We start from the raw sequence: 14,172 nt of genomic DNA on the forward strand, positions 1-14,172 counted from the left end.
TGCCAATGCTACCTCCTAGCAGAGATTCCATTTCAAACTGACACTGATCCACCTCTCAAAGCCGCAAGGCACTAAGAATGGCAGCAGATGAGCAGAGCAATGTTTGTGAAAAGTTTCCCTTTGTGCTGTGTCACTCATTAGAGACTAGACAAGACACCTGTCCTATGGCTAACACAATCCCATTAGCCCAGGCTAGGAGTGGGAAAGGGTCAGACAAAGACACAGCCTCATCTTTATTTTATTCATTCGACTGAGAATCTGTGTGTTTGATTGCTCTTCACTCACAGTGAGACGTGTCCCCCATACGCAATCATGGCCCAGTCCATGGCATTAATTGTATGTACCACTACCATAGATTCGGCTGCTTGGGTTTCTTTTTCTCCCAAGGTTGACGATTCCCTCTGGTTTCATCTGTCGTCTCCCAGGACATACAGATTTATTTGGGTAACGGCGCTAAAACGGTGTAATTGCCATCTGCATTGAATAACAAATTGTTGATTGCAGATGCTACCACGGCTGCACGTACGCGGTAGCACCCGGGTAATGTGTTTGTCAGGTTTCTCCCATACCGGCCACAGCTGTTTTATGGATGCGAATTCACTGAGACAGAGATGGGGATGTTTACAAAGCCAAAGATATCCTGCCTTAAAGCGCAGAGCCCAGGGCCTTGAGTGCTGCTGGAGCTACACTAGATACCCCCCTAAACTGTATCCTGTCTGTGGCTGGCTGGATCTCCCTGGAGGTATATGCTTTTAACCTTGACTCACTCCCCATTCCCAAGCCATTTGGCAAAATAAAGGAGGAAGGAAGGAACACACAGAGGTAAATTACACACATTTGACCACTCTCACTAGACAGGCCACTGGAGCCTGGGGAAATTAAGCTCCACTGATAGTCTGTACTGTGCTTTATCAAACAGTGGTTATCAGTCTTTATATTCATTAGGACTCCATTTGTGGCTGTCCTGTTGTTGTGGCTGTTGTTACTGGTCTCAAAGCATTTCACACTTCTTCACCATTAAGAAAATCACTAGATCTGAGATTGATTTGCCCGGCTCAATGTTTTAGCAATCTTAATATCCCGGCTCCTCGGTTCTGTCCAACTTGGGGTAGATTAAAGGAGGATTGAGAATGAAGAAAGAAGCACCACGATATACAATGATCTTTTGGATAATCAAAGGGGAATAGAAACACGCCAGAAAGTAAAGAGATGTCTTCAATTCACTAATACTAAACATGTGCATTGAACATGGGAACATCTCTATTTTGGGGGATTTTGATCTTGAACAATGTTTATTAGTGGTATGGGTAGCGCCATCGTGCATTGCTATAGCAACGACTGCGTCATTGGCAGTGTTGAGCAAATGGTGAGTTTTGGCATGGGGACTGAATGTGAATGTTGCCCTTTCCTCCACTCGCCTCCAACTTCGACACTGCTCTGTCATTGAGATCAGGACAACAATGTTAAGGTAAGTAACACATTCACTTTTATGTTGGTAATTATAATATTTACATTTTAGAGTATTTTTTCTGATTAATAAGATTAACTTTTGACAACAAGCCGAGTAGACAGTCAGCCGAGTAGACAATCAGCAAGGAAGGTAGATGGCTAGCATAACGGTACTTGATTTAGCTCATCTTGTCTATGCTAATATTTTATTTGATATCTGTACAACATAAAATTATCTTATTGACAATTTGAAGAGTGTTTGTCTTTAGGAATTATTCAGAGCTCAAACAAATTTGCTAGTGATGCGATATGTAGCTAACCAGCCAGAGAGGGCTAATGCAGGATTGCTATTTTACCAGTAAAATGTATGATCCCCGTACTTATAATTATTAGCTAGCTAGCTAGATAACTACATAGCTAGATATCTCTTTAGGTGTTTGTTATCTGTGACATAAAATAGTAGCTAAGCCAAGTTTTTTGACTGGAAGGTAATTGTCAATTATGTACTATTAGGACTATATACAGTGCATTCGGAAAGTATTCAGACCCCTTGACTTTAAAAAAATGTTGTTACGTTACAGCCTTATTCTAAAATTGATTAAATATATTGTTTTGTTCATCAATCTACACAAAATACCCCACAATGACAAAGCAAAAACAGGTTTTTAGAAATGTTTGCAAATGTATAAAATAAAATATCACATTTACATAAGTATTCAGACACTTTATCAGTACTTTATCGAAGCACCTTTGGCAGAGATTACAGCCTTGAGTCTTCTTGGGTATGACGTTACAAGCTTGGCACACCTGCATTTGGGGAGTTTCTCCCATTCTTCTCTGCAAATACTCTCAAGCTCTGTCGGGTTGGATTGGGAGACTCACTGCACAGCTTTTTTCAGGTCTCTCCAGAGATATTAGATCAGGTTCAAGTCTAGGCTCTGGCTGGGCTACTCAAGGATATTCAGAGACGTGTCCGTCCGAAAGCCACTCCTGCATTGTCTTGGCTGTGTGCTTAGGGTCATTGTCCTGTCTGAGGTCCTGAGCGCTCTGGCACAGGTTTTCATCTAGGATCTCTCTGTATTTTTCTCTATTCATCTTTCCCTCATCCCTGACTAATCTCCCAGACCCTGCCGCTGAAAAACATCCCCACAGCATGATGCTGCCACCATCCATGCTTCACAATATGGATGGTGCCAGGTTTCCTCTAGATGTTACGCTTGGCATTCAGTCCAAAGAGTTCAATTTTGGTTTCACCAGACCACATAATCTTGTTTCTCTTGGTCTGAGAGTCATTTAGATGCCTTTTGGCAAACTTCAACTGGGCTGTCATGTGCCTTTTACTGAGGAGTGGCTTCCATCTGGCCACTCTACCATAAAGGGCTGATAGGTGGAGTGCTGCATGAATGGTTGTCCTTCTGGAAGGTTATCCCATCACCACAGAGTAACTTTAGAGCTTTGTCAGAGTGACCATCGAGTTCTTGGTCACCTCCCAGACCAGGGCTCTTGTACCCCGATTTCTCAGTTTAGCTGGGCAGCCAGCTCTAGGAAGAGTCTTGATGGTTCCAAACTTCTTCAATTTAAGAATGATGGAGGCCACTGTGTTCTTGGGGACCTTTAATGCTGCAGACATTTTTGGAACCCTTCCTCAGATCTGTGCCTCGGCACAATCCTGTCTCAGAGCTCTACGAATAATGTATTCAACCTCATGGCTTGGCTTTTGCTCTGACATGCACTGTCAACTTTAGGATTTTATATTGACAGGTTTGTGCCTTTCCAAATCATGTCCAATCAATTGAATTTACCATAGGTGGACTCCAATCAAGTTGTAGAAACATCTCAAGGATGATCCATGGAAACAGAATGCACCTGAGCTCAATTTCAAGTTTCATAGCAATGGGTCTGAATGCTTATGCAAATAAGGTATTTATTATTTATACATTTGCAAACATTTCTAAAAACCTGTTACCGCTTTGTTATTATTGGGTATTGTGTGTAGATTGATGAGGGGAAAAAATACTTTAATCTATTTTAGAATAAGGCTGTAACGTAACAAAATGAGGAAAAAGTCAATAGGCCTGAATACTTTCCTGAAGGCACTGTATTTTAGTGGGTGTTTTTTTATCTCTCTATCTCGCTCTCTCTCTGACACTGTGGTGGACTGTCAGCTCTCAGACCTTTTTGAGGGTATGCAGGGGCTGGAGAGAGTGGACATGATGCTGCTGAAGTTTCAAAAGGGCTGAGGGACAATTACACCCTCACAGGACACACCCTCACAGCCTAGCTGAGCCTAGATGAACTTCAATGTACTTCCGTAGAAATTGTTGACTTTGTTACAGGAAAGTTAGAAAGGAGAATATGATGTGGTTTGTTTGTGTAGCACCTGAATGGGAGAGCAGTTATGCTGGGGAGGCAGGGTAGCCTAGTGGTTGGAGTGTTGGAGTGTTGGACTAGTAACCAAAAGGTTATAAGTTCAAACCCCCGAGCTGACATGGTACAAATCTGTCATTCTGCCCCTGAACAGGCAGAACAACCCACTGTTCCTAGGCCATCATTGTAAATAAGAATATATTCTTAACTGACTTGCCTAGTGAAATAAAGGTAAATATATTGTAGGGGACCAAAATTGTTTTAGGTAGTGGCACTCCAGTGAGTGTGACTCATTGCGCACATAGGCACGAGTAAAGGGACTCAAAGTCTTCACCAAGTATCTCAGACTGTCACTGGTAATTTTGCCTTATTCTAAAATTGATTAAATCATTTTTTTTGTTCATCAATCTATGCTTTCATTTTTTTCCATTCTGACTCTTTGTGTATTAGGATATCGGCCTAGTGGAATGTAGTACAAAAGAAAATGAAGTTGTAATATTATGTCATACTATGCCTTATTCTTATCATATTTTGTAGTTACATAACAATTTTGGTAACAATATCCCTGAGATTAATTTTGGATATAATGTTTTGGTCATGACAGCGATGTGCACAGTGAGCCACATTGTTTTCAGGTTTGAATGAGACAATATCTTCCCCTAGCCTTGTTGTTTCGATAAAGTTTTGGTTTTATTCAAAATATGTTACTTGTGTATGTCTTTCCTTGTCATATTTAAGACTAAGGGTGTTTTCACATATAGTCCTCTTTTAACTGATCTCAGTCCTCTTTAAAGTGAACTTTTGGGTAAAAAAACAAACAAAGCAAAAACAATGTATTCACACGGCCCCTGCCTTTGAATGAGGACACAAACTCTTTGCAAGTTCACTTAATCTATTTTGTGGTCTGAGTCCTCTTTGCATTCACATTGCTATGTTTAGAAATTAACATTCCATCAGAATGTGTCATCGGACAGCTACAGTGCCTTGCGAAAGTATTCGGCCCTCTTGAACTTTGCGACCTTTTGACACATTTCAGGCTTCAAACATAAAGATATAAAACTGTATTTTTTTGTGAAGAATCAACAACAAGTGGGACACAATCATGAAGTGGAACGACATTTATTGGATATTTCAAACTTTTTTAACATATCAAAAACTGAAAAATTGGGCGTGCAAAATTATTCAGCCCCCTTAAGTTAATTCTTTGTAGCGCCACCTTTTGCTGCGATTACAGCTGTAAGTCGCTTGGGGTATGTCTCTATCAGTTTTGCACATTGAGAGACTGACATTTTTTCCCGTTCCTCCTTGCAAAACAGCTCGAGCTCAGTGATGTTGGATGGAGAGCATTTGTGAACCACAGTTTTCAGTTCTTTCCACAGATTCTCGATTGGATTCAGGTCTGGACTTTGACTTGGTCATTCTAACACCTGGATATGTTTATTTTGAACCATTCCATTGTAGATTTTGCTTTATGTTTTGGATCATTGTCTTGTTGGAAGACAAATCTCCATCCCAGTCTCAGGTCTTTTGCAGACTCCATCAGGTTTTCTTCCAGAATGGTCCTGTATTTGACTCCATCCATCTTCCCATCAATTTTAACCATCTTCCCTGTCCCTGCTGAAGAAAAGCAGGCCCAAACCATGATGCTGCCACCACCATGTTTGACAGTGGGGATGGTGTGTTTAGTGTGATGAGCTGTGTTGCTTTTACGCCAAACATAACGTTTTGCATTGTTGCCAAAAAGTTCAATTTTGGTTTCATCTGACCAGAGCACCTTCTTCCACATGTTTGGTGTGTCTCCCAGGTGGCTTGTGGCAAACTTTAAACGACACTTTTTATGGATATCTTTAAGAAATGTCTTTCTTCTTGCCACTCTTCCATAAAGGCCAGATTTGTGCAATATACGAGTGATTGTTGTCCTATGGACAGAGTCTCCCACCTCAGCTGTAGATCTCTGCAGTTCATCCAGAGTGATCATGGGCCTCTTGGCTGTATCTCTGATCAGTCTTCTCCTTGTATGAGCTGCAAGTTTAGAGGGACGGCCAGGTCTTGGTAGATTTGCAGTGGTCTGATACTCCTTCCATTTCAATATTATCGCTTGCACAGTGCTCCTTGGGATGTTTAAAGCTTGGGAAATCTTTTTGTATCCAAATCCGGCTTTAAACTTCTTCACAACAGTATCTCGGACCTGCCTGGTGTGTTCCTTGTTCTTCATGATGCTCTCTGCGCTTTTAGCGGACCTCTGGGACTATCACAGTGCAGGTGCACTGCACCAATTTTTCCATTTTGATTTGTTAAAAAAGTTTGAAATATCCAATAAATGTCGTTCCCCTTCATGATTGTGTCCCACTTATGGTTGATTCTTCACAAAAAAATACAGTTTTATATCTTTATGTTTGAAGCCTGAAATGTGTCAAAAGGTCGCAAAGTTCAAGGGGGCCGAATACTTTCGCAAGGCACTGTATATACAGTATGTGTTTAATATACTATCAAGATAAGAAAGTGTCTGATCACGGAACATCCATATAATTATAGAAAAGTTACACTGTTCTCGCTAAAATTGCTTTAACTCATTCACAGTAAAAAAAAAATGTATTACTATTCTGATTTCAAATTTTAAACCCTTACTAAATAAGGAAGACTCAATATGTGACCGACCGGCTCAATTCGGTCTTATTTAGCTAAATTTGAAATTGTGATTTTTTTTACATTGGACAAAAGTAGAGACTCAGAGATAGAAAATGGTATATCATACACTACAGTTGAAGAACAACGCTAAACTACTTTTTGATGAACTTGTAACCTTACTTTTGAGAAAATGGCCTTTGAATGTTTTGGTACACATACAGTACTGGACTTCTTTGTCTACACCATTCAGAATCTTTCACGGCCTCTTAAGTTTTAGCCCCGCCCATCTCTTTCAGGAGTGTTCAGAGCGCACACTGGGCAATCAGGCCGAGGAGTAGGGTTGCTCTGAGCGTTTTGTCCTAACAACAGCAGTCAAGCACCCAAGCTAACTGGCTAATGTTTGCTAGCTTGCTAGCTACTTCCAGACAAAAATGAGAGAACAGCTCACTCTGACCATTTTACTCACCCTAGCAGAGCTGGTTAGGCTGGTTTTGTGTTATATATAACTATCAAATCAAATGGCTCTGAGATATGAATAATATTACTACACAGATCATACACATAATGTTAGCTAGCTGACCTAACAACAGCAGTCAATCACCCAAGACAACTGGCTAACATTGGCTAGCTTGCTTGCTACTTCCAGACAACAAATGAGAGAACAGCTCACTCTGACAATTTTACTTACCCTAGCAGAGCTGGTTAGGCTGGTTTTGTGTTCTCCAGAGCGTTGGTGACTGCAAATGTGCTGCTGGCAACAATTTAATTAAAACATTTTGCCAACGTTTACTGACAACGGCCATATTCAACGGGTGTTAAGCATTCGTAAATGTATCAGTTATTCTGTGCTCTGGCACACTCAGACAAGAGTCTTCTGAAATAGCCAGAGTAGATAGCTGGTAAATTCGCTCTGGCTACGTCTATCAACAGTTGTCGCAGTGACATCATTAACATTCTATTGAAATGGTTACTTGCACAGTGAAGTATTTTGTTAAGACGTGTAGCTAGCTAGCTAAACAATGAACCATAATCCCAACTAATGACGTTACTAACCTGCATGAATCTGCAGGTAGCTAATTTACCAGGTTCAATGTTAGATAGCTAACATCAGGCTATAACTAGCAAAGCAAATGGCTCTGAAATAAAAAAATATATATTACTACACAGATCATACATGTTACGTTACCTAGTGAGGAAGCCAGCTAACGTTCGCTAGCTAGCTAACAGTACACTTTAACTTAAAGTGAAAATAACTTTCTGTAAAAAAAAATTGATTGTAATGTCTGAAAACGTAGCTAGCTAGACTATCTTACCCATATACATGAATGGACGCTTTGCCCTATGTCACAAATGCCATGGTTGGCCTTAGTTTGAGGATGTAATCCGGAGGCAGGTGTTTTCTCCATCTCATTAGCTATCTTACTCTAATTCCACTAATTTCAAAACTCAGTCCAGAAAGTGGAGAGCAACACTTATGCCGTTTTACTACATCATATCGTTTTAAAAAAAGCCTCGTTAGAAAGGATTACTTCAAGACCAATCTAAACTCTCTGGATGTCCAGCTCACCCATTATCTCAGACAATCAGGGGACCGTCGTTGGAGGCTCCGGACTGGAGACTGTCACTGGAGGCTCCGGACTGGGGACCGTCGCTGGAGGCTCTGGACTGGGGACCGTCGCTGGAGGCTCTGGACTGGGAACCGTCGCTGGAGGCTCTGGACTAGGGACCGTCGCTGGAGGCTCCGGACTGGGGACCGTCGCTGGAGGCTCCGTGCCCTGGATTTTCACTGCAGGCTCTGGGCCATGGATCATCACTGGAGGCTTCGTGCCATGGATCATCACTAGAGGCTTCGTACGTGGAGCTGGAACAGGTCTCACTGGACTGAGGAGACGTACTGGAAGCCTGGTGCATGGAGCTGCCACAGGGCTTATCAGGCTGGGGAGACATACTGGAGACCTGGTACGTGGAACCGGAACAGTTCTCACCAGATTGGGGAGATGCACTGGAAGCCTGGAGCGTGGAGCAGGCACCTGATACACTGGGCCGGATGCCCACTTCCGCCCGGCAAATGCTGGGCACTGGCACAGAATGCACCGGACTGTGAATGCTCACTGGAGACACAGTGTGCATCACCGCATAACACGGTGTCTGACCGGTCACATGCTCCCTACGGTAAGCACGGGGAGTTGGCTCAGGTCTAAACTGACTCCGCCAATCTCCCCGTGTGCCTCCCCCAAAACAATTTGCGGAGTTGCCTCTCGGGCTTCTGTGACCGGGTCTTGTCCCCTGCTATAATCTCCTCCCCGGTCCAGCTCGTCCTTCAAGTTGGCGCACGCTGCTTGGTCTTTTTGTGGTGGGTAATTCTGTCAAACTCCCTGTCATAGATGAGCCAAGGCGCAGCATGCATGTAATTCCACATTTTTTTAAATAAAGTGAAACCTTCACAAAAAAACAGGTAAACAGAAACCAAATGTGACTCAACTGTGGCGCACACAAACACACACCGAAAATAAACAATTACCCACAACATTAGGTGGGAAAAAGGCTGCCCAAGTATGATTGCCAATCAGAGACAACGATAGACAGCTGCCTCTGATTGGGAACCACACTTGGCCAAAAATAAAGAAATAGAAAACATAGAATGCCCACCCAAATCACACCCTGACCTAACCAAATAGAGAAATAAAACATCTCTCTAAGGTCAGGGCGTGACACTGTTTTTTCTCTATCGTCATTAGGAATTTGTATAAATGGCAGCTTTTTTGGGGAAAAAAGTGTTGATTTTTGTTTAAGATACACATTTTCACAGGTGTTTTTGCTTGACTGATTACCATTTGATTGATGTGGTGCTATTGTTTGTCGTATCATTTGAAAGGGCTGTTTTTCAGCTTTCAAAATATGTATCATGTTTTCATATATGGTTTGAGACCAACAAAGTATGCTCACTAATGCATGCAGAGGTCATGGTGTCAGTAAATTCAGAAATTCCCAAACTCTCCTTTCAGTGACGCAACAATGCCAATATGGCAATTTACAGTTATACAGTTAGCTGGTGTTCTAAAGCCAAGTGTTTCCATTCCCCTTTAATGTGCTCTCCTTTTCACACAGATTGATCTTTCTTTCTCTTCTTTCCAAATGGATTTGTTCATAATTCATGGCAGTTTGGTGCACTGTGTACAGTGTGTGATCTATGTGTAGTCAGAGCAAGTCCCCCATGCCCACCCATCTCTATTATACAGGCTCAGCTCAGAGCCAGAAACACTAAAGCATGGCATGGCCTCTCTACTCTGCTCTGCAGAATATTGCCAACATCCTCCACCCCCAGGCTGCTTTATAGAGCCTTTCATTGGTATGTGTCACTCACGACCCCACTGATTCACCCTGGCTGGTCACCCGCCACTGGCCTACAGTCACTCGCCCACGGACAACATGACAATGGCAAGCTAGCCAAGTATGTGCTGTGTGTGAGCCTAGGTGTGAATATCGCTGGGCTGCTGAAAGTGTCCAGCCATCTGCCAGTGCATATGGAAATAGCTCTGAAGCTTGGATAGATACCCTCTGAGCTCAGGAATTAGAGCATTTTCACTAAGGCATAGTTTTCACTGATGATGCTGTACAGTACATTGGTCTCTGTGGTGCTGGTGTCAGGCAATATAACACATGCAAATTTGAGTGAATGTGATTTACACATTCTAGTCTTGTTGTGGTTTGTTTAGGTTGCCAGGATAATTTTAACGTCTCATTTAGCATAGCAGATACAGTACCAGTCAAAAGTTTGGACACACCTACACATTCCAGATGTTTCACAGGCAATGGATATTAGACCGGTGGAAATATGTCCTTTGGTCTGATGAGAGATTTTTTATTTTTTTTTGGTTGTCTTTGTGTGATGCAGAGTAGGTGAACGGATGATCTCCGCATGTGTGGTTCCCACCTTGAAGCATGGAGGAGGAGGTGTGATGGTGTGGGGGTGCTTTGCTGGGGACACTGTCTGTGATTTATTTAGAATTCAAGGCACACTTCACCAGCATGGCTACCACAGCATTCTGCAGCGATACGCCATCCCAACTGGTTTGATTTAGTGGGACTATCATTTGTTTTTCAACAGGACAACCTTCAGGTTGTGTAAGGGCTATTTAACCAAGAAGGAGAGTGATGCATCAGATGACCTGGACTCCACAATCACCCAACCTGAACCCAATTGATGGTTTGGTTTGGGATGAGTTGGAACGCAGAGAGAAGGAAAAGCAGCCAGCATATGCAGCTCAGCATATGTGGGAACTCCTTCAAGACTGTTGAAAAACAATTTAAGGTGAAGCAGTTCGAGAGAATGCCAAGAGTGTGCAAAGCTGTCATCAAGGCAAATATATTTTGATTTTTTTAAATACTTTTTTATTTACTACAGGATTCCATATGTTTTATTTCATTGTGTTGATGTCTTCTACTATGTAGAATAATAGTAACAATGAAGAAAAACCTTTGAGTATGTGTGTCCAAGCTTTTGACTGGTACGGTATGTGTGACTCAAATTGTTGTTAAAATGTGTGTTGCATGAGAGAATTTAAACTCTTTTCTGGGTGGCTGCACTGCCATTAAAGAGAGAGAACTTACTAAAAGTTCCAACCTTTTCTTTGGCACAATGTGTTGTGGTGCCATGAACAGAAACATACGAATTGCTCGCCAAGGCTATCCACAGACGTGCTCTGTTCTCAGACTAAAGGGAATCATATATACACTGTGTACAAAGCAGATAACAATGTGTAGCAGTGTACAGCAAGGGGAGGATTTGAGCTAGTGTTCGTGGCCCTCTACAGCTTAAGTTGCATGCTTTAATGTGTGCTAAGCTTTGGCACCACCTGTGATAGGTGGGTGAGGGATAAAGAGAATTCCATTTGATTGGCACGGTGGCATGAAGGTGACATGTGAATGTGAAATGTAAAATATACATCGGTGAACAACGGCACAATCTGCAATATTAACTGCTGTTCAATGTTCATGTACATACATGCTGTACATTTATCCAACACCATCCCTCAGCTTTATAGCAAACCTAATTGTGTGGTTTTGGTGGATAATGGCACATTCATTTCATAAATCCAGTCATGTTCTCATAGCACTAGGTCAGAAAATGTTATCATAGTTGTTACAGTAAATACTGTATATATCTCTATGCTGTATCTATCTATATGGTTGTGACTGTGTAATAGAGGGCCATAAGAGAGATTTATGTAAGGGATGACATAAAGGCCAAATGCATATGCTGATGTTTGCATTACTCAGAACCTAGTGCTGTGTTCATACAGCGTGGGAGAGGCTTCCGGCTCCAGATGGTGCCACATGATTTTCATAGTATTACGACTGTAGTATTGTACAGTAGCTGTGACGCACACAATCGTCCAAGCAGTGACCTCGCTTCTCTTCCGTTACATTCGCCATGGGCATCATGCACCAATTATTTTAGAGGGACCACAAAGTGTGTGAGGATGGAAGCAGGGGTGATCTTAGCATTTTCCAAATACCCGAGACTGATTTTTTCCCGCAATCTAAAACCATAATCATTATGCCTAATTCTATGTAAAAAAATAATATAATAATAATAATAATCTGCATAGGTTATCTAAGAATACATCTTAACCTGTTCAATTGTAATTTTAATTAATTCACTTTTATGCCTTAGGAGTTTAATACAACTGCCACACAGGAATAAGGTATCATAACCCAAGAATGGAAGCACTTTTAGTCTTTCCTGAAGTCAGCTAAGAAAGTGAGACAACTTGAGTGACCGCCTGAAATGCCTTGGTAGCTAGTTATGAGGTTGGGAGATTGTATCACGTTTCAGGTAAGACCCAGATGCAGACATCGTCAAAATAACAACAGTGTATTAATTGAACAGGGAGAGGCAAAAGACAGGTCAAGGGCAGGCAGAGGTCAGTAATCCAGAAAGCTGGGGCAAAGGTACAGGACGGCAGGCAGGCTCAGGGCAGGCAGAACAGTCATCACCGGGAAAAATAAGAAACAGGAACAATCGAGAGACTGGAGCAGAGGGAAAACCGCTGGTAGGCTTGACGAAACAAAATGAACTGGCAACAGACAAACAGAGGACACAGGTATAAATACACAGGGGATAATGGGGAAGATGGGCAACACCTGGAGGGGGGTGGAGACAATCACACAGACAGGTGAAACAGATCAGGGTGTGACAGATTGAGAACCTACAGTATTTAGCTGGCTCACTAAAGCCAACTTCATGAAATTGGATGGTGGCTAGTACTACAGAGAAACAACAAAACATTTGTGTTTTATTCTTTCATCAAGATGGAATCAATAGGCTATATAGCTTGATCAAATTAATTAGCAAACATCCTGTGAGTCCTGCCCATCACCGGCAGCTAAAATCAAATCAAACACTGTGTGTGTCACTCTATACTCTCTCTCCTCCTCCACTGACGATACTGTCTGCATGCATTAGAGTATCTAGCGTCCTGCCTAGCATATCTCTGCTCTGTGGTGCACCTTGGAAGGAACCACTTACTAGGGAGAATAGGGGGAGGGGTAATCTTTGCACAGTCTAGTCAGTGTGCCCCATCTGCAAAATACAGCCGACAGACAGATCTTTTTATAAATAGTTATGATAAAATTTGGGCTTAAGAATGAAGTTGAGTAATTAATTTAAATCTGAGGGGGCACATGCCCTTGTGCCTCCTATGATAAATGATGCCTGTGACACTCACCCATATTCCCATGGGGAGGATTACCTTGATAGTTTCCCAAAGCAGAACATCCTCATTGTATTTTGTTAATTCATTTATCTATGAAACATGCTCAATCGCCACTATATCCTATAAGCTGCTTTGCATAAAGCCGATCATGCTTACCTCCACTTGCCAACAATCAATTATATATTTTTGGGTCGTACCTACGTCGTACCTTGTCTTACTGTCGCATGCTTAGCTGCATGCAGGATGTAACAAATGTTGAGTGGTCCTCATAACATCGTTGAAGAGCAGTTGTCAGTAGATTGGTGAAGCGGTCAAGCACATGTGCAAACATTTGTGCAGCACCTCCCACTCCACTTGAAACTGGAGCACACTACAATGGATGATGCTCCACATTGCATCAGGGAAAATTAGACTCATTGGAACAAATGAGTTTTGTTGCTCAATTTTTGTAGCTGCAGTATGAAAGTGTTTAAAACACACTATAATAACCTTGTCTTCTGCTTTTTCTTACTCACCTCACTATAAGGCAGTCTTCATACAAATTTACTCCATTGCCCCCTAATTAGTTATCAACATCCCTATTTTGAGAACAGGAGTTATGTAGAGAAGTACAGCAGGCTGTATATTGGACGTTTGGGCACTTTTGGATGTGCAGTGGCAGTATGAGCTGGGACTGTGTAGAAACTCCTAGCATTAAAGTGCAGTAGATTTGAGAAAATATTTAATCTTCAAAAGGTAACTGTAGGGAAAGATGGCGGCCCCCATTTACTTACCACAAACGCCTTATTTGCTAAGTTTGCCAGATTGGACAGTGCTCTTGTCACATTGTATAAATGATTGGAAACAGGCGCAGGACTACGTAACTGGGGGTTTTAATACTCCACCCAAAAATACAACATGCCGTGAAAAGGCACGGGGACGAAGCCCAAAACAAACATGTATACCAAAACACAGGGATGGAACCCAAATAAAAGAGCAAGGTTAAACCTCTCATAAATACATGAGACGA

At 42.0% G+C, this 14,172-nt stretch overlaps 1 protein-coding gene across 2 annotated transcripts in view; it reads left to right on the forward strand.

Moving 5' to 3' along the window:
* Positions 1 to 14,172, forward strand: part of LOC110529794 (leucine-rich repeat and fibronectin type-III domain-containing protein 2) — a 153,059-nt gene that overhangs the window by 49,897 nt on the left and 88,990 nt on the right. The gene's annotated exons all lie outside the window — the stretch shown is intronic.

The sequence above is a fragment of the Oncorhynchus mykiss genome, chromosome 8, assembly GCF_057628025.1.
Source record: "Oncorhynchus mykiss isolate SJ-2025 chromosome 8, ASM5762802v1, whole genome shotgun sequence".
Taxonomy (NCBI): Eukaryota; Metazoa; Chordata; class Actinopteri; order Salmoniformes; family Salmonidae; genus Oncorhynchus; species Oncorhynchus mykiss.